Source organism: Trachemys scripta, chromosome 8 (assembly GCF_013100865.1).
Source record: "Trachemys scripta elegans isolate TJP31775 chromosome 8, CAS_Tse_1.0, whole genome shotgun sequence".
NCBI classification, from domain to species: Eukaryota; Metazoa; Chordata; order Testudines; family Emydidae; genus Trachemys; species Trachemys scripta.
The window spans coordinates 35,294,765-35,318,035 of record NC_048305.1 but is presented as its reverse complement, the minus strand read 5'-3'; positions in this window follow the sequence as shown (position 1 = coordinate 35,318,035).

Sequence of the window (23,271 nt, the reverse complement as noted above, 5' to 3'; positions counted from 1 at the left end):
GGTCCAGTCTCACCCTCAGGGTTAGTGGGGTTCGGTTCCCAGGGGTTCTCCCAGTAGCGGGCGTGAACGGGCTCCGGCGGCTCCTCCTCATAGCGGGCCCGGGGTAGCTCAGGCCAGCTAGGGTCTTCGACGGTCTCCTGGCCGGGAGCTCCCGGCCGCACGTCTGCTCCCTGTGGTGGCTGGCCGCCGACTGAGCTCTGGCGGCCGGCCTTTATACTTCCTGTCCCGCCCCTTGACTTCCGGGGGGCGGGGACAGGGGGTGGTGGTCCCACCCACTCTGGTGCCGGCACGTGGGCTCCCTCTTCTGGGCAGGAGGGGAGCCACACCGACTCACTACAGTGCAGTTCTGGTCTCCAATGTTTAAAAAAGATGAACTCAAACTAGAACGGGTGCAGAGAAGGGCGACTAAGATGATCAGAGGAATGGAAAACCTGTCGTATGAAAAGAGATTAGAGGAGCTTGGGTTGTTTAGTCTGACAAAGCGAAGGCTGAGGGGGGATATGATTGCTATCTTTAAATATATCAGAGGAGTTAATACAAGGGAGGGAGAGGAATTATTCCAGCTTAGTACTAATGTGGACACGAGAACGAATGGATACAAACTGGCCGGGGGGAAGTTTAGGCTTGAAATTAGACGAAGGTTTCTGACCGTCAGAGGGGTGAAATATTGGAACGGCCTTCCGAGGGAAACGGTGGGGGCGACGGACCTGTCTGGTTTTAAGATTAAGTTGGATAAGTTTATGGAGGGAATGGTTTAATGATAAAACATAGTAGCCAAGGAAAACCAAGCAATGGTACATGAATAGCATAATGGCCAACAAGGGTCAGGCTAGAGACTCTTGCCTATATGCTCGGGGTATTACTGATCGCCATATTTGGGGTCGGGAAGGAATTTTCCTCCAGGGCAGATTGGCTGAGCCTCTGGAGGTTTTTCGCCCTCCTCCGCAGCATGGGGCAGGGATCACTAGCAGGAGGGTCTCAGCCAATTGAAGTCACTAAAACACAGGTTTGGGGACTTCAACGGTAGAGTCCAGGGAAGGGTCTTGCGGCCTGCAGCATGCAGGGGGTCAGACCAGATGATCATAATGGTCCCTTCTGACCTTAAAGTCTATGAGTCTATGAGTCTATAATTAATATTGTCGCCCTCCTGCCGAATGGGAGCAAAGGTCAGGACCTTGCAGGTCAGCTTCCCATTGGAGGAGCTGGTCATGAACACAGGCAAACCCCTCTTTCTGAGCTCACCAGGCATCCCACTGATGCTGATTCCACGGTAGCTGGGACACACGTTGTTCAGCTGGGAAAGGAAAGTCTTTTGCATTGTCACAGTTTCAAGGTAACTGCACTAGTATCCCCTTTCCATGGCCCACTCCAGGAGCCATCATCTGTCTCTGGTAGGGACCCTCGTCTAACTCTCTTCCGCTCAGGGAGTTTGAAAGGTTGCACAGCTCCCTGCCTTACACTGTGCTAGCCCCAGCAAGCCAGTCTGCCTGCATGCCAACTCCTGTGTGTTGCTTTCCCTCTGAGAGCTATGAATGACCAGTGTGTTGCCAGCAGTTACAAGTTACCATCCCACTCTTCCCGAGCAAGCACATCTATTCGTATGGTAAAAGCATAACAGAGAAAACATACTAAGAACAAGAAACAGATTTAAACCCCACTAACCCTCCCAGGAGTCAGCCAGCAGGCTTATGGTGTCCTTGCAGGCCAAAGTCTTTCCAACCCTTGGCCAGAAGGTCCTGTCTCTTTGCTGGATCAGAAAGAAGGCCCCAAGTCAGTTTAAACCCTGCCTTTTTATGCCAAAGCCCTTTCTTTGTCTGTGAGTCTCTGGAAAATCCAATTTGAACCAGTTTTTGTGAGCCTCCCCAGGGATGTCTCATTGTAATCACCTCCCACACACACACTGCTTTTGGTTGCTGGAGGAGCTGTGATAACCCTGAGCTGGGTACAATCCGTGCCCCACAGTGATACATAAATGTAATGCAATATAGTCCCCAAAGCTAGTGCATGCAGATGCAGGATGTGTCCCATGCATTTCTCCAGCACCCTTTGTCTGAGGCTCTGGCAGTGCTTTGCAGCACCCTGAGGGGCATCATTGTACTCACTGGCCAGAAGGGGAAATTGAGGCACACAGGATCCGCTCCTGCCTCCACTCACCTAAGCAACAATGCTCCTGTTGATCTCAGTGGGAGTTGCGCATAGTCAACCCACGTAGGACGCAGTCCTGCCAGATGCTGAGAGCTTTCAGTCCCCCAAGGCTGGGGGGCTCAACACTTTGCAGACCTGAACCTGTTTGAGGAGCCTGACCCTAAGGAACCATGCTAGAAATCCTCTGAGTGACTGACTACAGGGCACTGCGCTCAGCAAATCAGGGGCCGAGCCAGGAAAAGCAGCTGGGAATCCTGACTCCCAGTCATGAACCCCTTTATGTTAAACAAATCTGAGGAGATCTTTCAGTTTCCAGGCTAATGCCATCATGGCTGGGCTGCTCTCAAGCCATTCCCTTCCATCATTTCTCAAAGATCGCACACTGGCCTCATTGGCTGTATTCCTTCCTGTGGACCTTTAAATAAAAAGCCCTTTCTCTGGAACTTCACTGCCGTTCAGTCACTGTTCGAATGGTCCTGTTCTGTGCTCCCATTTGCCTCCTTATAGCTGTAAAACCACAAGCACTGGCCTTTGCCCCTCTAGTATTGCAAATGAAGAAGATATTTCTTTAGGAACCCAAGACTTAAATGGGTTAAACCCAAAGCTTGAAGGGGGACAGATCCTACCAGTCCATCCAGCCCAGTATCCTGCTCCCAGTGCTAGAAGGTGAATATCCAGCCCAGCAGGGCCTAACTCAAAGCCCATTGATTTCATCAGGCTTTGGATGATTCCAATTATTTATATTAGAGGAGCACCGAAATCAGGGCCTGCTTCTACCAGCCCCACACAAAGACATCATAAGAGGCAGTACTTATGGGCTACATAGACAAGAGAGACAAAGGGAGGGAGGGGAACCAGAAGCCAAGTGACTGGCTCAGGGCCGCACAACAAGTCAGTAGCAGAGCTGGGAATAAAAACCAAACTTCTGATTCCCAACTTAGTGGGCTGCCCACTAGATCACACTGCCTGCCTTAACGCCGGATGGGCAAACCCTAGTACTGTTCTTTGCATTGTGATAGGGCCTAGGTGGGCCAGCCATGCACCACAAGCCAATTGTGTGAGGTGCTGTACAAATGGATGGTCCTTGCCCCAAAGAGCTCCCAATCTAATACTAATCAGCTGCCTGTGGCTGTGGAAGCCCAAACGGGCAGCAGAATGGTTTGGCAATACAAAGAGGTGTTGTGGGGGTGGGGGGTTGTGGACAGTACATGGTGAAAGCCTACTAGAGCCATGCTCAGGGTGGGCTCTTCATGCCCCAGCTTTGGGCAGGAAGGGGAAGATGCATGGTCAATGGAGCCTTGGTTCAGCAGAGGAACGTAGCTGCTGCTCAGTGGCTCTGTTGCCTGCTGCAGGGATACCACTCCTCCCCACCCCTGATCCCAGAGGCACAGCCCCGTGGGCAGCCAGTGAACTCCAGCTGGGCTCGCCTTCCAGGATCTGGGCCTTGCTGTGTTTAGCAGGGCAACTTGGGAAACTCCCGAGGACGCGCAGAGAGTATCAATTAAAAACCAGAGGGTGCGGGGAGCAGGAAGGATGTGACATATTGACAAGGAAAGTCTGGAGACAGCAGCTGCGTGAGGCAAATGGAGAAGCACAAGAAGGAGCCGAGATGTCCCTGGCATGCATGAACATTTGGCCGAGCAATAAACCAAACCTGGTAGGAGACAGAGCTCTCCCCTCAGATTCCCAGGGTTGTAACAGGTCTGGTTCATCGTGTGAGCGTGGCACCAAGCTGTGCCAGACCCAAGAATGGAAGGGATGAGCAAGAATTGTCACTTTTCCTTCTCTGTGTCAGTTAGAAAGGGTGATTGAAAATGGATTCCAGGAGCGAAAATCACAGCTCCCTGCAGCCTCCGCAGCTTACAGCCGCCCGTGTGTGGCAGGGAGTTGAGATCAGCGGCAGCCGAGTCCTCAGCATTAGATTAAAGTAGCATATGTTGGCATGTTCAAAACAATAACTTGCATTTCTGTTGTAGTAAACTGATAGCCACCTAGAAACACACAGCGGTTGCAGCAACTACACAGAACTTCACTGCAGCAACCAGGCCGGCTCCAGGCACCAGCTCAGCAAGTAGGTGCTTGGGGAAGTCAATGGAGAGGCATGGCACGTCCGGCTCTTCGGTGGCAATTCGGCGGCGGGTCCCTCGCTTCCTCTTGGAGCGAAGGACCAGCCGCCAAAGAATGAAGCGGCGGTGGTAGAGCTGCCACCAAAGTGCCGCAGATTGCGATCACGGCTTTTTTTTTTTTTTTTTTTCCTGCTTGGGGCATCTAATCCTTCCAAGCCTCCATCCAGCCAATCTGACACATCAGTGAGAGCTGAGTTTGGCTCCAGGTATGAAGACACTATTTTGTCAGTGAAATGCAGCCAGCTCTGCGGTGGAATGCAGCAGCTATTTAAGAGTGCACAGCAATGTTTTACAACCAATTAGGAGAGAAAAGGGAGGAGCTATTTGCTAAGGCAGGAGGATGTTAGACAGACAGAAACTAATGCTCTGCAATGGAGTTTGGCCAGGATATTGGGGTTCACCCCCTTTTGCTTAGAACAGGGGTCAGCAACCTTTCAGAAGTGCTGTGCCAAGTCTTCATTTATTCACTCTAATTTAGGGTTTCACATGCCAGTAATACATTTTAACCTTTTTAGAAGGTTTCTTTCTATAAGTCTATAATATATAACTAAACTGTTGTTGTATGTAAAGTCAATAAGGTTTTTAAAATGTTTAAGAAGCTTAATTTAAAATTAAATTAAAATGCAGAGCCCCCTGGACCAGTGGCCAGGACCTGGGAAGTGTGAGTGCCACTGAAAATCAACTCGCATGCCGCCTTCGGCACACGTGCCATAGGTTGCCTACCCCTGGCTTAGAAGATGAGCTGCAGGATTGTCCACAGAGGTAAGCAGTTAAGACCTCGGTTTTATGTTGCACATGAAAGTGGTGCAGCAAAAGGGAGTGACATTTCCAAAGTGAGTAGTGATTTGGGAGGGCTCAGGTTTGGGTGGCCAGCTTCAGAGACCTGATTTCCAGAGGCTGGGTGGCCAGCAATTCCTGAAACAGTAGGCGTTTGAAGGTGTCTCAAGCCGGTCCCCCTAAATCCCTTTTGAAAAGGTAGGTCGTCTGCATATAGAGGGTCAAATCATGCTCCCATTCGATGAATGGCAACATTTACACTGATTTCAGTGGAACAAAACCTGTGTCCATATAGAGTTGGAAAAGGCTGGGGATGGGAGAAGGAGTTTTGAATGAGGTAGATAGGTGTCATAGGAATGATGCGATCCATACCCAGATCCTGGGGAGTATATTTATACAGCTGATAGTCTCAACATGTTAGAGCTGAGTTAAAATGAATGACGCTGTGCTCAGGACCATGCCAGCCTTCTGCAGTTGATTTGCAGTGGTCAGCAGAGGCAATAAACACAGCTGTGCAGTCTGTGTAGCGCTTCTGCGGCCAAACCCTGCTGCACTGCCCTAGCACAAGAAGCAAGCTGTTGAGCCTGGAATTGACTGATCTCACCTCTGCGGCATGAGCGTCACAGCTGAGTGACAGCCACTATCCAGGACATGGGAATGTAATAACACATCCAAGATGCGGCACTGCAGCAGCTGAAAAAGTAAAGGGACAGTGAAGTGCAAAGACTGCTGTGCTTCTTAAAGGTGAACAGTCACACTCTCAGCTCCTCCTTTGTTGTTGATGGTTTTTACAGCCATTGCATCATCAGTATCAGATCCCACCTTCCAGTTGGAGGCTAGTGTGTAGAACTTTGGCCAAAGACCTGAGTTCTATTCCTGGCTTTGGTACTAGTCTGCCGGGTGACTAGTCACTGCCTCTTTCTTGCCTCAGTTTCCCCATGGGGATAATGATACTCATCTGCTTTCTAAAGCACTTTGAAAGCCATTGATGAGAAGTGCTGTATAAAAGCTAGGTAGTATTATCCCTAAGGTCTGTCTACTCAGGAGGGGGAGGCAGGGCCTCCTATCCCTGTAATGTCTAAAGTGAGAAATAACAATCTTCTTTCCCCCCCAAAAAGCAACAACTGTGATGCCATTGAAAATATGTAGGGCTTCTTTTAAACCTCCTCTGAGAGCAGTGAAGGGTGCCTCACCCCACCCCTTTACATGTGTTCTTTAGGTTTAGCACATTTGCTGCTTGTGACAAATACTGCACCAGCCTGACAGACTCGGAGAGCAATGTCTTCTGGTTGTTCCTAGCAACCAGGTACTGCATGGCAACGGTCCACCCACCCTTCTACTCACTGCTTCCCGCTTCTGTGCCTCACCCCAGTGCTGGGGGGAGTGATGTGGAGGGGTAGATTGGAGTTTGGTCTCCATGGCCTTCTTCAATTCTGGGCCTCTCTGCTGAGGTTGGCAACCGGGGGTGGGGAGTGGTGGCCATGTCCATTCTAGGAAAAAAGTGTATTTTGGGTTCCTTCTTAAACAGGCTCCAAAGTCTCCTGTTCTTCTTGGACTCCCTCTTTCTCTCCGCCTCTCAACTCAGGACAGGTGGTGGTGGTGTGGGGGGCGGGGAGGTGAAATGCTCCCACCAGCAGACAGAGCAGGGCTGCTCACATGCTGCCATCTGCCAGGACTTCTGACTTCCAGCTAGCCAACCGACGATATTTCACAAAGAAAGACTACCAGAACCTCTGTGGTTTCTAACAGTGTTCCACCTCCATGGTGAAGCTGAGCCATTGGCAAGCAGTTCTGTGTAGCTGGCTTGAGTTGTAGTTAAATAGGCAAGAAATAAACTCTCTAGTGCAGGCATTTGTCTCTGTGCGTTTGTAATGCCAACACAATGGGTCCCCATCCTGACAGGGCATCACTGTGATAGACATGATTAATAATCATACAGGTAGCTCCGAGGTCATGTTTTTAGTAGGGCTGTCGATTAATCGCAGTTAACTCATGCAATTAATTAAAAAAATAATCGCAATTAATTGCAGTTTTAATTGCACTGTTAAACAGTAGATTGCCAATTGAAATTTATTAAATAATTTGGATGTTTTTCTACATTTTCATATATATTGTATTCTGTGTTGTAACTGAAATCAAAGTGTATATTATTTGCACTGTAAAAAAGGTGAACAAAAGGAATAGTATTTTTCAATTCACCTCATACAAGTACTGTAGTGAAATCTTTGTCGTGAACGTGCAACTTACAAATATAGATTTTTTTTTGTTACATAACTGTACTCAAAACGAAAACAATGTAAAACTTCAAAGCCTACAAGTCCACTCATTCCTATTTCTTGTTCAGTCAATCGCTAAGACAAACAAGTTTATTTACATTTACAGGAGATAATGCTCCCATCTTCTTATTTACAATGTCGACAGAAAGAGAGAACAGGCATTTGCATGGCAGTTTTGTAGCTGGCATTTCAAGGTATTTATGTGCCAGATATGCTAAACATTCATATGCCCCTTCATGCTTTGGCCATCATTCCAGAGGACATGCTTCCATGCTGACAACGCCCAGTAAACAAATAATGCATTAATTAAATTTGTGACTGAACTCCTTGGGGGAGAATTGCATGTCCCCTGCTCTGTTCTACCTGCATTATGCTATATATTTCATGGTATAGCAGTCTTGGATGATGACCCAGCATATGTTATTCATTTTAAGAACACTTTCACTGCAGATTTGACAAAACACAAAGAAGGTACCAATGTGAGATTTCTAAACATAGCTACAGCACTCGACCCAAGGTTCAAGAATCTGAAGTGCCTTCCAAAATCTGAGAGGGACGAGGTGCAGTGCATGCTTTCAGAAGTCTTAAAAGAGCAACACTCCGATCTGTAAACGACAGAACCCGAACCACAAAAAAAAAAAAAAAAAAAAAAAAAAATCTGCTGATGGCATCTGACTCAGATAATGAAAATGAACATGCGTTGGCCCACACTGCTTTGGATTGTTATTGAGTAGAACCCATTATCAGTATGGATGCATGTCCTCTGGAATGGTGGTCGAAGGTGGAGACATGAATCTTTAGTGCATCTGGCACGTAAATATCTTGCAACGCCAGCTACAACAGTGGTATGCGAACGCCTGTTCTCACTTTCAGGTGACAGTGTAAACAAGAAGCAGGCAGCATTATTTCCTGAAAATGTAAACAAACTTGTTTGTCTGAGCAATTGGCTGAACAAGAAGTAGGACTGAGTGGACTTGCAGGCTCTAAAAATTTACATTGTTGAGTACTGTACACTTTGTATTATGAGTTGTAATTGAAATCAATATATTTGAAAATGTAGAAAAAATCCAAAAATATTTAAATAAATGCTATTCTATTATTGTTTAACAGTGCAATTAATCGCACGATTAAACACGATTAATTTTTTTTATCACACGATTAATCATGATTAATTTTTTTAATCGCTTGACAGCCCTAGTTTTTAGCAGTTCTGCACCAACCAAGTGGCTTTGTCTGTCTTTTTAAAGTTCATTCATAAGAGGACAAAGTGGGTACTGTGATCAATTTTTTTTTTAATGAGGCCCTAAAGTTAAGCCCCTGCCTGAGTCCATCTTTAAGTGCCTTGGTATGCACCCTGCTTTGAAATGCACCCGGCACTAAAGCTGGAGGATATTTCTCAGAACAACTAGTTTGTTCACTGAAAAACACAATTTCAAGTCTGCAACAGGGTGACTCGGCCATGAGCTGGAGAGCCTGAGTCTATGCCAGCCCTGATTACAAGAGGAGACCACCTGGCAGGAATCGGGGGCTTCCAACATAAAAGGTAGCAGGAAGCCACAGGGAGAGAAGTAGCTGAGGCTGCTAGGGGAGCCCAGGAGCTGGGCGAGAGGAAAGATTTTGTGTTGGTTTGGGGACTTTTGAGTTACTGTTTTTTTAACAAATCCTGCTGCCAGCCTGGTGAAGGGTGAATTAAAGGCTTGGGGCTGAGAAGACAACTGGAAACGGAGTGAGTTTTTAAAGGGGCCCTGATGAAGGTGAAGTGGAGGTGGGTGGTGGTCAGCATGCTATAGGGTCAATCCTTAAACTAGTTGTGAATTTGCCCAAGAATTTCAGACAAAAACAAAACTGGATGTGGAGGAGGACAGGGCTGGGTTCACCAGGGGACTTCAACAACATTCCCAAGGCACCTTCACCACCTCCTGAGCTGGCTCTGAGCACACCTACTGGGTTGACCCCTGCAGGTGAGATGGGGAGTGCCTGGCTTATGAATCTGCATGCTCACCAGCAGAAACTTGGATCGAATGTGAATATAAGAGTCTTAAGGGGCAGCTAGGCATCTAAATTTCCCTGGTGGATCTAGCACTAAGTGCAGAATTTCCCTATTGTATGTACTCTGGGAGTTTTAACAGTGACTTCACTGGGAGCAGAGCAAAGCCAGTGCTGAGTGCTTTTGAGAAGTCCATCCTAGGCAATTGGCCAGAGGCCTGCAATGCTCTGAAATAGCCCTCCTGAACACCAGTCCCATGCCTTGACCATGCAACCACCCTTCTGCCTGCCCAGTTAGGGCTGGGACAGGTACATGTCCCTCAAAGGCCATGAAACTCAGAATCAGCTCCAATTCTTGGTGTCCCCAATGCCAAGAGCTAACAGGATTTCCATGTGGTTAATATCTTTATGCTGAGAGGGGTTAATGGCTACTATGGAGCATGTCTTTGATCTGTGGATCACTCACAGATCTGGTTAAGTCAATGGGTGTGCTAAGCACCCTTCCTTCAGGCTAGATGGAAGGAGCAATTACATGCTCTTCTATAGTGACAGCTGGAAACAGTGGGAGGCTACTGCTGAAGGCTCTGGGCAGCATGGCAAAACCTGAGCAGAGCTAGGACATGTGGTTGGAGGCAAGGCCGGTGTAACCACTAGGCGAACTAGGCAGCCGCCTAGGGCGCCAAGATTTGGGGGCACCAAAAAGCGGTGCCCAAAAATTGTTTTTTACACTATTGCTCCCAGCGAGGGGACGGGCCTCTCGCAGCCGCGTTAGCACCTACCTCTGCGGGCGTCCTCTGCAACTATGGGCCCTGCCACCTCCCTTCACCACGCCCCACATCACTGCCCACCCATGCCCCCCCTGCCAGCCCGGAGCTGCTTCCTCCCCGAGACCCCGGGCTGCTGCATCACTCCCTAGCCTGCTCCCTCCGGCTCTGGCAGTCTTGGACCCCCTGCCGCAGCAGCGGCTGCTGCCCAAGGGCTGTCGGCTGCAGATCGGAGTGGGTGATATCAGCCCGCCTGCAGCTGACCCTATTGACAGCAGTGCAGTGGTGGGAGGGGGGGACGGGCTGGGGGAAAGGAAGAGGAGACCATGGCCACTGCCGGTCCACCTGCAGGGGTGGATCATGGCCCTGCCAGAGGATACAGGGTTAAAGAGCTGCAAAAGTGTAACCATTCTCAGCATGTGCCACCTTCCAAGGCTTCATCCCCATCCATCCCTGCAGCCCTGTGGAGCAGGTAAATAGAGCCCCATTTTTGGGGAAACTGAGGCAGAAAACAGGGACGTGACTTGCCCAAGGTCACCCGGGGAGCCATTGTCGGAGTCCTGCTTTGAACACAGGAGATTGAGGCTCCTGGTTCTGCGCTGGCTCAGACCATTAAACCAGAGGCCTTCAAGCCATCAGCTCTGCACCTGCCCACACAAGGTATTAATCTGGGATTCAGGGACAACACACTTCAAGTTTTCAGTGAAGAAACATGGCTGTCAAGGCCTTATGGCTACAAGGAAAATCTTCCAAAGGCATCTAGCCGACACAGTTCTGTCTGCCTGAGACTGCAGCCAGCCTGGGACAACAGCTCTAGGAAATGCGGCAGTAACTGTTAAATCTAATTACGACACTGTCAGAGCCAGATTTTCATGTAACATGGGTGACCAGTTGTGTGGTGCACAGCCACTGCAAATGTGCAAGCAACTCAGGTTAAGTGCAGTTGAACCCTGGGCAGGCTGCAGCACCCCAGAGATTTTTATTCTCCCACTGAATGACAGCAGATGCACCAGTAACTTTACTAGGTAGAAGTTTAGTGACCACATTAGGGCCATATCCTCCCCACTCCCAGCATTGGGCCAACTGCCCCTCATCATTCTCCTGATTGCTTTTATTGTTATTGATGGGAGATCTGCTGTGGATAGAGGGGCATATATGGACCTGGCCCAACATTCAAAATAAATTGCTCTGAGTTTCAGAAGCACTGAGAACCCTGGAGTTCCCACAGACATTGGGGGAACCGCAAGTGCTCAGCATCTCTGAAAATCAGACCCAGATTGACACTGATGCCTCTGCCCTGGGCCAGAGCTTGCTGAGTAAGGGGCTTCAGCAGCGATTGGTGTGGGGCAGAGTAAAGCAATCAGGACGGTCATGAAGGAGGCTGGAACGCTGTCCTCGCCTCATACCTGTGGGGAAGACAGGCCTTCAGACACCCCCTCCCGCCTGCATTGCACTTTCCAGCCCAGGAACAAGTAATCATTTCACACCTTAGTGCTGGGGGGAGCTGAAACCCAGAATGGGGAAGTAATTTGCCTGAAGTCATCCATTGAGTTGGTCCCAGAGTGGATACTAGAAGCCAGATCCCAATTCCCAGCTCTGTGCTCTGATCCCCAAAACAGCCCTTTCCAGATCCATGGGGGACGGTGGGCAGGAGGGACTCTAGCCACAAGCAGGGGACCCAAGGCCATTTATTTTCATTAAATATGTAGACTAAATAATTAAATTAATACATTTTCAAGCTGAACGTGTTTTGACAGACCCAGACCAGTGGGGTACAGGAGTCTGGTCCTATTGGGGCTGCAGCCTGGCGCACTGCTAAAGGATCCCCCCCAGCCTAAGGGGGGGGGTCCACAGGGCCTGGAGACCAAAAAATTACGGGGGACAACTAATAAAAGAACAGGGACAAGAGTGAGGTCAAAGGGTCAAAAGAAGGGAACCTGACAGGGACACCGAGCAGAGAACCCCGGACAGCGCTCACTGCTCCTCGAAGGTGTCAAGGGAGCCAGTGGACGCCGCCCAAAGGAACTCTGCCCGGATAAGTGAACGAACGGAGGACCGGAAATAGGCCCCACAGTCACAGGAGACTCCATCGGCCAACCTCCTCTCCCTGGTTTTATAGATGGCCAGTTTTGCTAGGGCCAGGAGGAGGTTGACCAGGAGGTCCCGCGACTTTGTGGGGCGACGGATAGGGAGTGCATAAATAAAAAGGTGAGGGGAAAAGTGCAACCAAAATCGTAACAAAATATCCTTGAGGAGCCGGAATAGGGGCTGCAGCCTGGCGCACTCTAGGTTAATATGCGCCAGGGTCTCCCTCACGCTGCAGAAGGGGCAGGTGTCTGGGATGGGGTAAACCGCGTCAAGTACACGCCCGTGCTCACGGCTCCGTGAAGGAGCCGCCAACTGATGTCCCCGGTGGGCTTCGGGATCAGAGTAGAATAAAGGCTGGCCCACTGGGGCTCCTCACCCTCCAGAGGTGGCAGGAGGTCCCGCCACTTCGTATCGGGGCGGGACGCAAGGGTGAGGACATGAAGAACATGGAGCACGAGCGTGTATAGATGTTTCCTTGGCGCGGTCCGAAACAGAACTGGCTGCAGATCGTGCAGCCGGCTCATGGCGAAGGGACGGGGGGGGAGAGGGCGGTTGGGTCCACAGGGCAGGGGCCCGATGAAAAAGTCTGGAGGGCTCGGAGTGGAGGGTGGGCGGGGCGTGCCCTCTCGCAGGACCCGGTCGAGATAGTCCCGAGAAGCGGGCGGCAAAGCGGCCCTCACCTCCTGAAGCACGCGCCGGGGAGTACGAGGTCTGGAGAGCCCCATGCGCTGAGCGAGAGTCAGGGGATCCAGCCAGTCTCCCCGGTCGTAGTACAGGAGGTCTCCGACTTGGTGACTTCTGCCAGGACCAACCTCTGTCGCACCATGGGGGACTCCGTCACCTGCACACGGAGCTGGGGGTTGTGTAGCAGGGGCTCCGCGAGGAGATCTGCCCCCACAGTGGCCGTCACGGACCTGGTCACTGAGAACAGTTTCCAGGTCCGGAGGAGGTCCTGGTAGAAGACCGGCAGCCCAGAGAGGTCTCGCGGAAGACCTCTCGGATGGAGACAAAAGAGCTGCCGGTCATATCGGAGCCCTCGGAAGCAGCGCAGGAAGGCGTGCGCCAGTACACTCCACGCCAGACTACCTGCACCATAAAGGAGCCTCTGCAGGGCCTGGAGGCGGAAGATGTGGACCTGAGCGTGCAAACACTTAAGGCCCTGCCCTCCCTCCTCCAGGGGTAAATGGAGAACCCCCGCAGAGACCCAGTGCAGTCCTGGCCAAAAGAGCTCCAGAATCGACGTCCGGAGGTTGGCCAGGAAACCCGGGGCCGGGACCAGGGTGTTGAGCCGGTACCAGAGCATGGACAGGACCAGTTGATTGAGCACCAGTGCTCTCCCTCGAAGGGAGAGACACCGGAGCAGTCCTGTCCATTTCTGGAGCCGCTCTGACACCCTGCCCTCTAAACCTAGCCAGTTCTCCGGCGGAGATGGATGCGTGGCAGAAAGGTAAACGCTGAGATAGAGCAGCGGACCCACGCTCCACCGGACGGCCTGAAGCGCGGGTGGGAGGGAGCTCGCCTGCCACTCGTCCCCTACCACCAGGCGAGAGCTCTTGACCCAGTTGACCCGGGTGGAGGAGGCTGCCGAATAGATGGTCTGGCAAGCCTCCACCCGCACCAAGTCGTCCGGGTCCTGGACCATGAGGAGCACGTCGTCGGCATATGCCAACAGGACCAGCCGCAGCTCCGTCTCCCGCAGCACCAACCCCGTCAACCTCCTACGGAGGAGACAGAGGAAGGGCTCGATCGCCAGAGCATACAGCTGGCCCGAGAGGGGGCACTCTTGACGTACTCCTCGCCCGAAGCTGACCGGTTCGGTCAGGGTCCAGTTGAGCCTGACCAAACACTCTGCGGAGGCGTACAGCACCTGGAGAAAACCCACAAACTGGGGCCTGAAGCCAAACGCTCGCAGCGTGCCCAGGAGATACCCGTGGTCCACCCTGTCGAACGCCTTCTCCTGATCCAGGGACAGGAGGGCGAACGACAGACCATCCCTACACCCGAGTTCCAAGAGGTCCCGGACCAGATACAAATTGTCGAAGATGGTGCGGCCCGGGATGGTGTAGGTCTGGTCTGGGTGGATCATGTCCGCCAGCACGGACCCTAGCCGCAGCGAGATGGCCTTCACTACGATTTTATAGTCCGTGCTGAGGAGCGAGATGGGACACCAATTCCGTAAATCGCGGAGGTCCCCCTTCTTTGGCAATAAGGCGAGCATGGCTCGCCTGCACCAAAGAGGGAGGACCCCGCCCTGCAAGGACTCGGCCCAGACAGTGACAAGGTCCGGGCCGAGGACGTCCCAAAACACGCGGTAGAACTCCACGGTCAGCCCGTCCATGCCCAGAGATTTATTGGTGGGCATGTGGCGGAGGGCTTCCGAGAACTCGGCCAGAGTGAGAGGCAGCTCCAGCCAGTCTCGGTCGCCCACGTTGACCGTCGGGAGTTCATCCCAGAGCATTCTGCAAGCGTCAGGATCGGTCGGATCCGGGGAGAAAAGGTGTGCGTAGAAGGCCCTGGCCCTCCCGCACATCTCCGCCGGATCCGTGAGGGGGGGTACCGTCCTCTGCTAGAAGGCAGATGACAAGATTCTTGGCCCTGTCTTTTTCTCCAGGGCGTAGAAGAAGCGGGAGCCGCGATCCATCTCCCGAAGGAGGCGGATGCGGGATCGAACAAAGGCACCTCGGGCCCGATGGTCCTCAACGGTCCGGAGCTCCTCCCGCTTCTCCCGGCACGCTCGGCAGAGGGATGGATCACCGGGACTGGCAGCCAGACGCCTCTCCAGCTCTAAGACCTCCCGTTCCAACTGCCCTATCGCCGCATCCCTCCGTCGGCTGGCGCCCCGTGTGTAGTCACGGCAGAAGAGCCGGACGTGCACCTTCCCCAGGTCCCACCACCGCCGCGCCGAGGGAAAGGCACGTCGCTGCCCTTGCCAGGCCAGCCAGAACTCCCGGAAGGATGCCACGAAGCCCACATCCTCCAACAAGCTATTATTAAAGTGCCAATAGGCCGGCCCCAGCCTCTCCGCGCAGAGAGAGGCTGTCACGGAGGCCAAATGATGATCTGAAAAAGGGGCCGGCCGGATGCTGGAGGAGTGGGCCCAGGAAAGATGGAAACGTGACAAATAGATGCGGTCCAACTGGGAGTGGTACGACCGATGGACCTCCACCCGGACAAAAGTGAATGTCGAAACGTCATCCAGGTGGTGGTCGCGCCAGACGTCCACCAGGGAGTGATGTTCAACGATCTCCCGGAGGACATCTGCGGCGGCCAGGTGCTGCTCAGTCCCTGAGCGGGCCCGTTCCTCAAGGGTGGCGTTAAAGTCCCCGCCCAGGACCAGGCACTTGCGAGGATCCAAGGTGCCGAGGAAGGCGGACGCCTGCTGATAAAAACACAACCTCTCCGGGCCCAATGTCGGGGCATAAACGTTGATGAGATTAACCACAAGCCCCTCCATGCGGACCCGGAGGTGCAGCAGGCAGCCTGGCACAGCCTCGGGCCATAGGTCGGGGGAGACCCCTAGCACCTCGGGCCGTAGGTCGGGGGAGAACAGGGTCGCCACTCCAGCCGTACGAACTGTGAGGTGGCTAAAATAGACCCTGTCCCCCCACTCCAGCTGCCAGCTAGCTTCAGCGGCCGGATCCGTATGGGTCTCCTGCAGGAAAATCACAGAGTACCCCCCCTCCCGAAGGAAGGGGAGCACCTGGCTCCTGCAGAGACCCATCCTACAGCCCCGGGTGTTTAATGTTGCGAAGATGATCGGTGCCATGAGGAGGGCTGGGGGGGATCCTCGCTAGCAGAGACACCCATGGCCTCCGTCGGGCCGCGCAACAATCCGTGACCTACCCCATAGGCGATTAAGGAGTCACGGAAGAGGCGGACCTGTTGGTAGGCCGCGGCGGCCTGCCTCCCGATCCTCTTACCCTCCCCCATGAGGGCCCTCGTGGCCCACAGGATCTGATGGAAATCCCCCCATCGCTGGAGTGCAAGCTGTACCTTGTTGCGGGAGCCACGGACATCCTCAAGGAATTTCCTTAGCTCCTCTCTCAGCGTATGGGGGGGTGGGGTTATCGATCTATGGCTATCCCCCAGCGGGGCCCCTGTCACAGCCCCATGGCCCACCGAGACGGGCAAGCAGGGGGCAGACCCTCGATGTGGCGTCCGATGGGCTGGCGCCACGTGGCCCGCCTCAGACCCTGGCTCAATGGGGGGCGGCGGAGGGAAAATAGCAGCCCCTGGTGGGTCGGGACAGGGAAAAACAAAGGCCACTCCTTGGGGGTCATCCTCTGGGATATGGAAGGAGACAACCCCAGGGGCGGCAATAGCATCATGGGAAGTGGAGGGGACAGGGACGGGGTCGGTGACAGGGGCAGGGTCGGAGTCAGGAATAGGGACAGGGGAAGGGGCGATAGTGGGATCGGGGGCCCCAGCAGCCAGGCCACTGGGTGGGGGGGGTGGCACCCCACAAAGGGGCTCAGGGATTTGCAGGGAGGGAGGTGGGCCCTCGGCGATGCCGGACTCATGCTCCAAGGCAGATGGTAAGGCCACGGCATCTGTAGGTGGAGCCCTCACTGATGGGGCCCTCACCCGGGAAGGAGGTCAGCTGCCCCTCAGCCATGAGGGAGTCCCCTGGCGACTCGGGTGCCGGTTGCATGGCACTGGCCATTGCCTCAAGAGGCTCGGTGGCTGCTAGCGGGGTGCCATCTGCAGCCGGGTTGGTGGAAGAGTCCAGGGGCTCCTCGGAGGCGGGAGCAGAAGCAGTAGGTAGGGGGACGGAACATGGGGAAAGGGGGGCCGAGGTGAGGTCGCTCAGATCGAGGCCCGCTGGCAGAGGGTCATCCTCCCCCTGCATAACCGGGTCAGACCCAGGGCATCAATCTCCTCATAAATGGAAGGGAGATCACCTTCCACCACCCCAGGGCTCTGCCCGCCTGCACCCGAAGTGACGCTCGCCATGGTGCATGCAGGGGCTTCAGATTGTAAGGGGGCAAGAGGGGCTCCATCAAGGGCTTCCATAGGAAAGGACTCTGGAGGAGGGGTAGTGCTATCCTCCGATGCTGCCACGTCTTCCCTAGCCGGTAATGGTGGACAAAACCCACCCAGGGGCAAAGCGGAAGGCTCAGTATCAGTGCCCCCCTTCCTGGTCTTCCGGGGGGCTACCGCATCAGATGGAAGGAGCGGAGCTTGAGCCTTCGGCTTGCCCCGCTCCCCTGTACTAAGGACCAGCCCTCCATGGCATCATCCGGGGGCTGGTTAACAGGAGTCGGGTCAGGGAGCAAGAGCGAAGACTTAGGGACTCGGGGAGGCAATGGTGGGGCAGCATGTAGGAGGGAGGATTCTCCCTGGGGCATGCCCTCGTCTATGCCCAGCAATATCCCTACCTCACCCTCCTCCACAGGCCCCGCCAGATCGCAGGCGGCAGAGGCGGGGCCCTCCCGCTCGTCTAGGCGCACTGGGGGAGATACCCCTTTGGCCCGAGCGGGAGCATTGGTGGGCCGGAAATGAGGAGGGGTGGCTTCGGGCACCGGCGCCCTGCCGGGGCTCGGGGGTCCCGGATGTCCCTCCGTGCCGGGCCAAGGGGCAGTCCCTCTGGACGTGTCCTATCGCCCGGCAGAGGTAGCACCGGGCCTCCCCCATTGAATAATGCACCCAGTAGCAGGCCCCCTGGTAGGGGACCAAGAAGGACCCCTCGAGTGCCTCACCGTCACGTGCCGCTGGCGGCAGTTGTAACTGTACCTGCCGGCGGAACGAGAGGACATGACGGAGGGCCGGGTCTTTGCAGCCCAATGGGAGAGGGCTGACCACAGAGATCAGCCTCCCCAGGGTAGAGAGGGCGGATAACAGAGCGGCATTTGGAAGAAAGGGAGGGAGGGACAGACCAGTCGGGCGCCCAGGTCTTCTAGCGGCTCCAGGGGGACGTACACGCCCCCCACCGCCAGGCCCTTCTCCACTGCCTCCTAGGCGGCGGCCTCCGATGCTAGGAAGAAGACGACCTTTCCGTACATCTTGGAGGCCGCCACAATGGCCGTGGGTCCCACTATCCTCGCCAACGTCCATAAGTAGGTCTCCACATGGGGCGAGGCGGGTACCAGGAGGCAACGGACGCCGTGCTTCCTGGTCAAGGTGGGGAAGGGGCCCCGGCCGCTATAGATGGTAGCAGAGGTGGTGGATGGGGGAGATGACGTAGCGGCAGGCGGGGGGACCGCTGCCACCTGGGCGTATGCCCTGGAAGCTGGGGGTGGGACACCGACAGAGCTGGTGGAGGGAACATCAGGGAGGGACGCCGCGGCCGATTGCGGGGCCGCGGCAGTGGGGGAACCCCCTGCCATGGAGGGCCTGGCTTTTTTAGCGGGGTCTTTACCCTTCTTTGTGCCCTGGCCCTTCCTGTCAGCTGGGGGACTCCCCCAGAGTCAGAGGGGGCGAGGGACATGGCAGCAGCGGAGGTCACCTCGTTACCTACCGCTGCCGGCGCTCCAGCGGTGGCTCGGCAGTGGCGGTTGAGGTAGAGGCTAGGGGGGACGATGGTGGGGCGGGTGGAGGAGGGGCAGCAGGGTCTGCCCGAGGGGTCTCACTCTCCTAGTCCCCTGCCATAATGAGGACGGGGGGAGAGCAAACACTGGAGTGGGGTAGGGAAGGAGGAAGCAGGTCGACCACTCCTCTCCGCTAGGCTGTAGGCAGGGGAGGAGGCTGCCAAAAAAGGGTGGGGTGTATGGGGGGGGCTATCAAGGGCTAGGGGTCAGTCACCGACTCAGGGAAGGTTTCCGGCTTCTCTAGATGCACCAAGGAAGGGAGGATATAACAGCATTGCGGGGTGCAGTGAGACAGAATCAAACTAAAACGGGGAGGGGCACAAGCGCATAGGAGGGGACATGGGCGCACAAGGGGAGGGGCCCATCAGGGCAAGGGGACCGCAGGGGGAAGGGAGCAACCAGGTGGGAAATGGGGCAGAGGAACCACGGGGCTAGCTTCAGAGTTTGGGGCGGGTCAAACAAACAAAGGCTGCAAAGGAAAAGGGCGGGGCAGGCAAACAAACTGGAGCTAGCGAGGGGCTGCGGCAAGGGGGAGGGGCAAAAGGTTGTAAGGGGCAAAAGGGTAGATAACAGGGGCAAAGTTGGAGGCTTGCTGCGGGGGGGAAGGGTCAGTCCAAAAGGGGGGGCACGTGCACTTGCAACAAAAAAGAAAGTCCTTGGAAGTTGGCTGCTGTATCAGGCCCAATGGTGGCAACAGGGCGTAGCAAGCCTAGGTGAGCAGCTGAAATCCGAGAGGCAGGAGCTTGAGGCAGATGGTAAGTAGCCAGTGGGGGTAGTGGAGGGGGCAACGACGATGGTGGTGGTGGGGGTCAGGAGGGGACACAGATGGACCAGGGGGTAGGCTCCACGCCACACGCCCTGTGTCCCACAAACACAGTCTAGACCCCCACCACAAGAGCACAGTTCAAAAGTTACTCAGTCTGTGAGAACCCCCTCCACGGTGGTCTGTTCCTACGCGCTCCCCTACTGGCAGATGGTCCTCTTCTTTTCCTCCTCCTCAGGGCTCCAGCAGCTCCCAGCAGCAAACACAGCAGCTTTAGGTGGCAGTCTGGTGGCCAGCAGGAAGGACCCCTCTCAAGTGTCGATGATGGTGGTGTCCTCAGCAGCAGGAGCAATGGCTGGCTCCCTCCCTCCCCTCCTCTCCTCTGGGGAGTGGGCCAGCAGCCCCCTCCAAGGGGCTGTAGCTGGAACAGCAGCAACCAAGGGTGGGGTGGGTGGGTCTAGCAGCCAGCCAGCCAGCAAGCAAGCAGGTAGCAGAGATGTCAGGGGGAGGGGGATTAGCCCAGCCAGGGGAGTAGCTGGAGCAGCAGCAACAGACAGCAGTTGTAGGGAGACCCCAGGGCCTAGTAGCAGGAGGAGCAGCTCTCTACCTATCTCCCTCCAGGCCAGAGGGGTATAGGAGTCTGGTAGAGGGCAAATGTACTGGTCACTGGATGAGTAGTTTTCTGTTCCCTGAGTGACCAGAGAAGGGGCTGTACTAGAGTAATCCGGAACCTGCTAGAACCAGTTAAGGCAGGCAGGCTAATTAGAACACCTGGAGCCAATTAAAAAGAAGCTGCTAGAATCAATTAAGGCAGGATAATCAGGGCACCTGGGTTTTAAAAGGAGCTCACTTCACTTTGTGGTGGGAGTGTGAGGAGCTGTGAGCAAGAGATGCAAGGAGTTGAGAGTGAGCTGCTGGAGGACTGAGGCACACAAACATTATCAGACACCAGGAGGAAGGTCCTGTGGTGAGAATAAGGAAGGTGTTTGGAGGAGGCCATGGGGAAGTACCCCAGGGAGTTGTAGCTGTCATGCAGCTGTTACAGGAGGCACTATAGAGAGCTGGAGTCCACAGGGCCCTGGGCTGGATCCCGGAGTAGAGGGCGGGCCTGGGTTCCCCCCAAACCTCTCAATTGACCTGGACTGCGGGCTCTTCCCGAGGGGAAGGTCTCTGGGCTGTTCCTCAACCCACATGGTGGATCTCTGAGGCAAGAAAATCTGCCAATAAGCGCAGGACCCACCAAGATAGAGGAGGAACTTTGTCACAGTGTATTAATTCTAATGAACAATGCCATATTATGCAGTATTCATTTTTGAAAGTTTATAATAAGTGATGCTCTGGGGCAAGGGGAGGAGGAACGCAAGGTAGAAGTTTCACCTAGGGCGCAAAATATCCTTGTACTGGCCCTGGTTGGAGGGGTTCCCCGATTGCAAATGCAGAGGCTGGGATATTGGTTGCAGCTGTGTGTACCTGTTGAGCAAACAGTAAGAGAAGCAGTCGTGAGCGTGGCCCTGGAATGGAGCAGAGAGACAGACATGCTTGGGCACAGAACTGACTGGAGGGACAGACTTGGGAATTGTGGGCCAGGAAACTGCCTGCTGTTTGTTCCTGCTTTGTTCAGGGAAATAGGACTTTGCACATTCTTGGCAAACAAACAGGATAGCACCAAAGTACCTGACTCAGATCATCCATTTCTTTTTCCTAACAAAAAGAACGATGCAAGGGCCCAAATGTTTGGTTAACTGCTCAAGCCAAAGAGGCAACAATATAACGTTTTGGTAGACTTGCCCTAACTCCAGTAAATTACAAATGCAAACTCCCTCAGTAGAACTTGTTGCTCTCTAAAATTGAATTTCTTTTCACTATGTCCCCAGATGTTCCTCACCCACGGAACAGTCTGTCCGTTGTATACCACCAGCAGTACGCAGTGCGTTGTACTAGGGAAGTCACGCTGACTCTGAGGGGACTGTCACCTGTTATCAAATTAATGTTAACCACAGCCCTAAATACACAGAGCTGGGCTGTGATTTCAGGTCAGTATGAATCTGGGTGAGCTCCACTGGACTTCAGATGAGTCACTCTGAGTTTACTCTGGTGTAACTGAGATCAAGATCTGGCCCACAGAATATTTTGTTTGATGGATCCCATCCCAGGATATATAATGTACTGGAAGATATAGAAGGGGGGGCATCGTAACCTTCCCAAAGAAATTACATCAAAAATTAACATTAAGGTCACTTTGTGGCTCTGATTTCAGTTCCCAAAAGCAAGGGAATTGGAAGAGGAGTTTGAGCTTATTGCCAGCTGAAACCAAGGGCCGGTTTTGAGCCTAGGTTGAATTAAGAGTCTCTGACTGGAGTGTGATGTTATAAATCATACGTGACTCAATGAGAACAGTGCGAGCGGTTCTGCTCACCAAGCAGAAACAGCCGTGCCTGGCTTCCAGCCAGCTTTGCAAAGGAGCTGCCCATTGCACTGGTGCAAGTTCATAGTCTTCTCAGTTGGTCTGCTGTGAACGGGGGGGGGGGGGAGAGAAGAAAGCTCTGTTCTCATTGAGTTCTAATTCTTTGTACTGCTCACATACAAAAGGGGTTTAAAGCTCTTTCTTTTGGATGGGAAGAGGGGACAGAGGGTTGTTTTTAATTATTTGGGGAGTGGGGGGGGGGGAATCCCCCACATGGAAACGAGCATCAGAGGGGTTCATTATGGGGATAACCTATTTACATAGGGCTCACGGATTGAGAGATCATTATAGGGGAGGGGAGTATGCAGCAGAAAGTGTCTGGTGGCCAGTGATGAAGTTAGGCACATGTGACATGATTGGCCTAGTCAAAAGCTTGTATGTGACAGTCAAATTAAAACTCTGGCAGCAAACCTGGGCCAGCTGTGGATGGGCTAATAGTGTTGTATGAAGACATGCTCACTGGAAGGGGTGTCCCCTGGTGACCATGGACAATATGGTTACAGGAGGACAGAGAACCTCTCGTACATACCACCCAGCATGTTGCACAAGCCTTGAAAAAGAGACTAGCGGCAGAGCTGCAGAACATGACAGCAGATGGCCTCACTGACAGCACAGAGAAGCCAACAGGCTTGGTCGCGCCATAGTAATTGCAGGGAGAAAAGGGGGTGGATTCAGACAGTGCAGTGACCCCAAGGAGCAGAATTATAACCTTAAGAGGGAACGCTTCCACTTGCCCACAAGGAAGATGGCTGGAGCCAAATTCTTCAGCAAATTAGATGCATCATCAGGGTTTTGGCAGATTTCCCCTGGACACAGACAGCTCCAAGATCTGCCTTTTCAATCTCCCGTTTGGCAGATTGCCTTTCAGATGTGAGCAGCACTGGCTGCGTCCCACTGCACCATGTCCCAGATGCTAGAAGGGCTCGCAAGGAGTGAGAGGGTCCAAAGAGGGTCTCAGGCTAAGACCACTGACCATCATGCTGCCCACTCAGTATTGTCTAGGGTTACCATACGTCCGGATTTTCCCGGACATGTCCGGCTTTTGGGGGCTCAAATCCCCGTCCAGGGGGAAATCCCCAAAAGCCGGGCATGTCCGGGAAAATCAGGAGGGCTCTTTGGCCGGTGCCGCGGGGCCGGGGGCATGGTGCCGAGCCCGGCCGGGCGCGCGGTGCCGGGCCGGGGTCGCAGTGCCGGTCCGGGGTGGGCGCGGGGCCGGGCGGGGAGCCGGGGGCGCGGGGCCGGTCCGGGGTCCGGGAGCCGGGGGGTTCGCGGGGCCGCGAGGTCCGCGGGGCCGGGAGCCAGTCCGGGCCCGCGGGCTCCGCTGGTCCGTGGGGCCGGGGGGTCCGTGGGGCCGG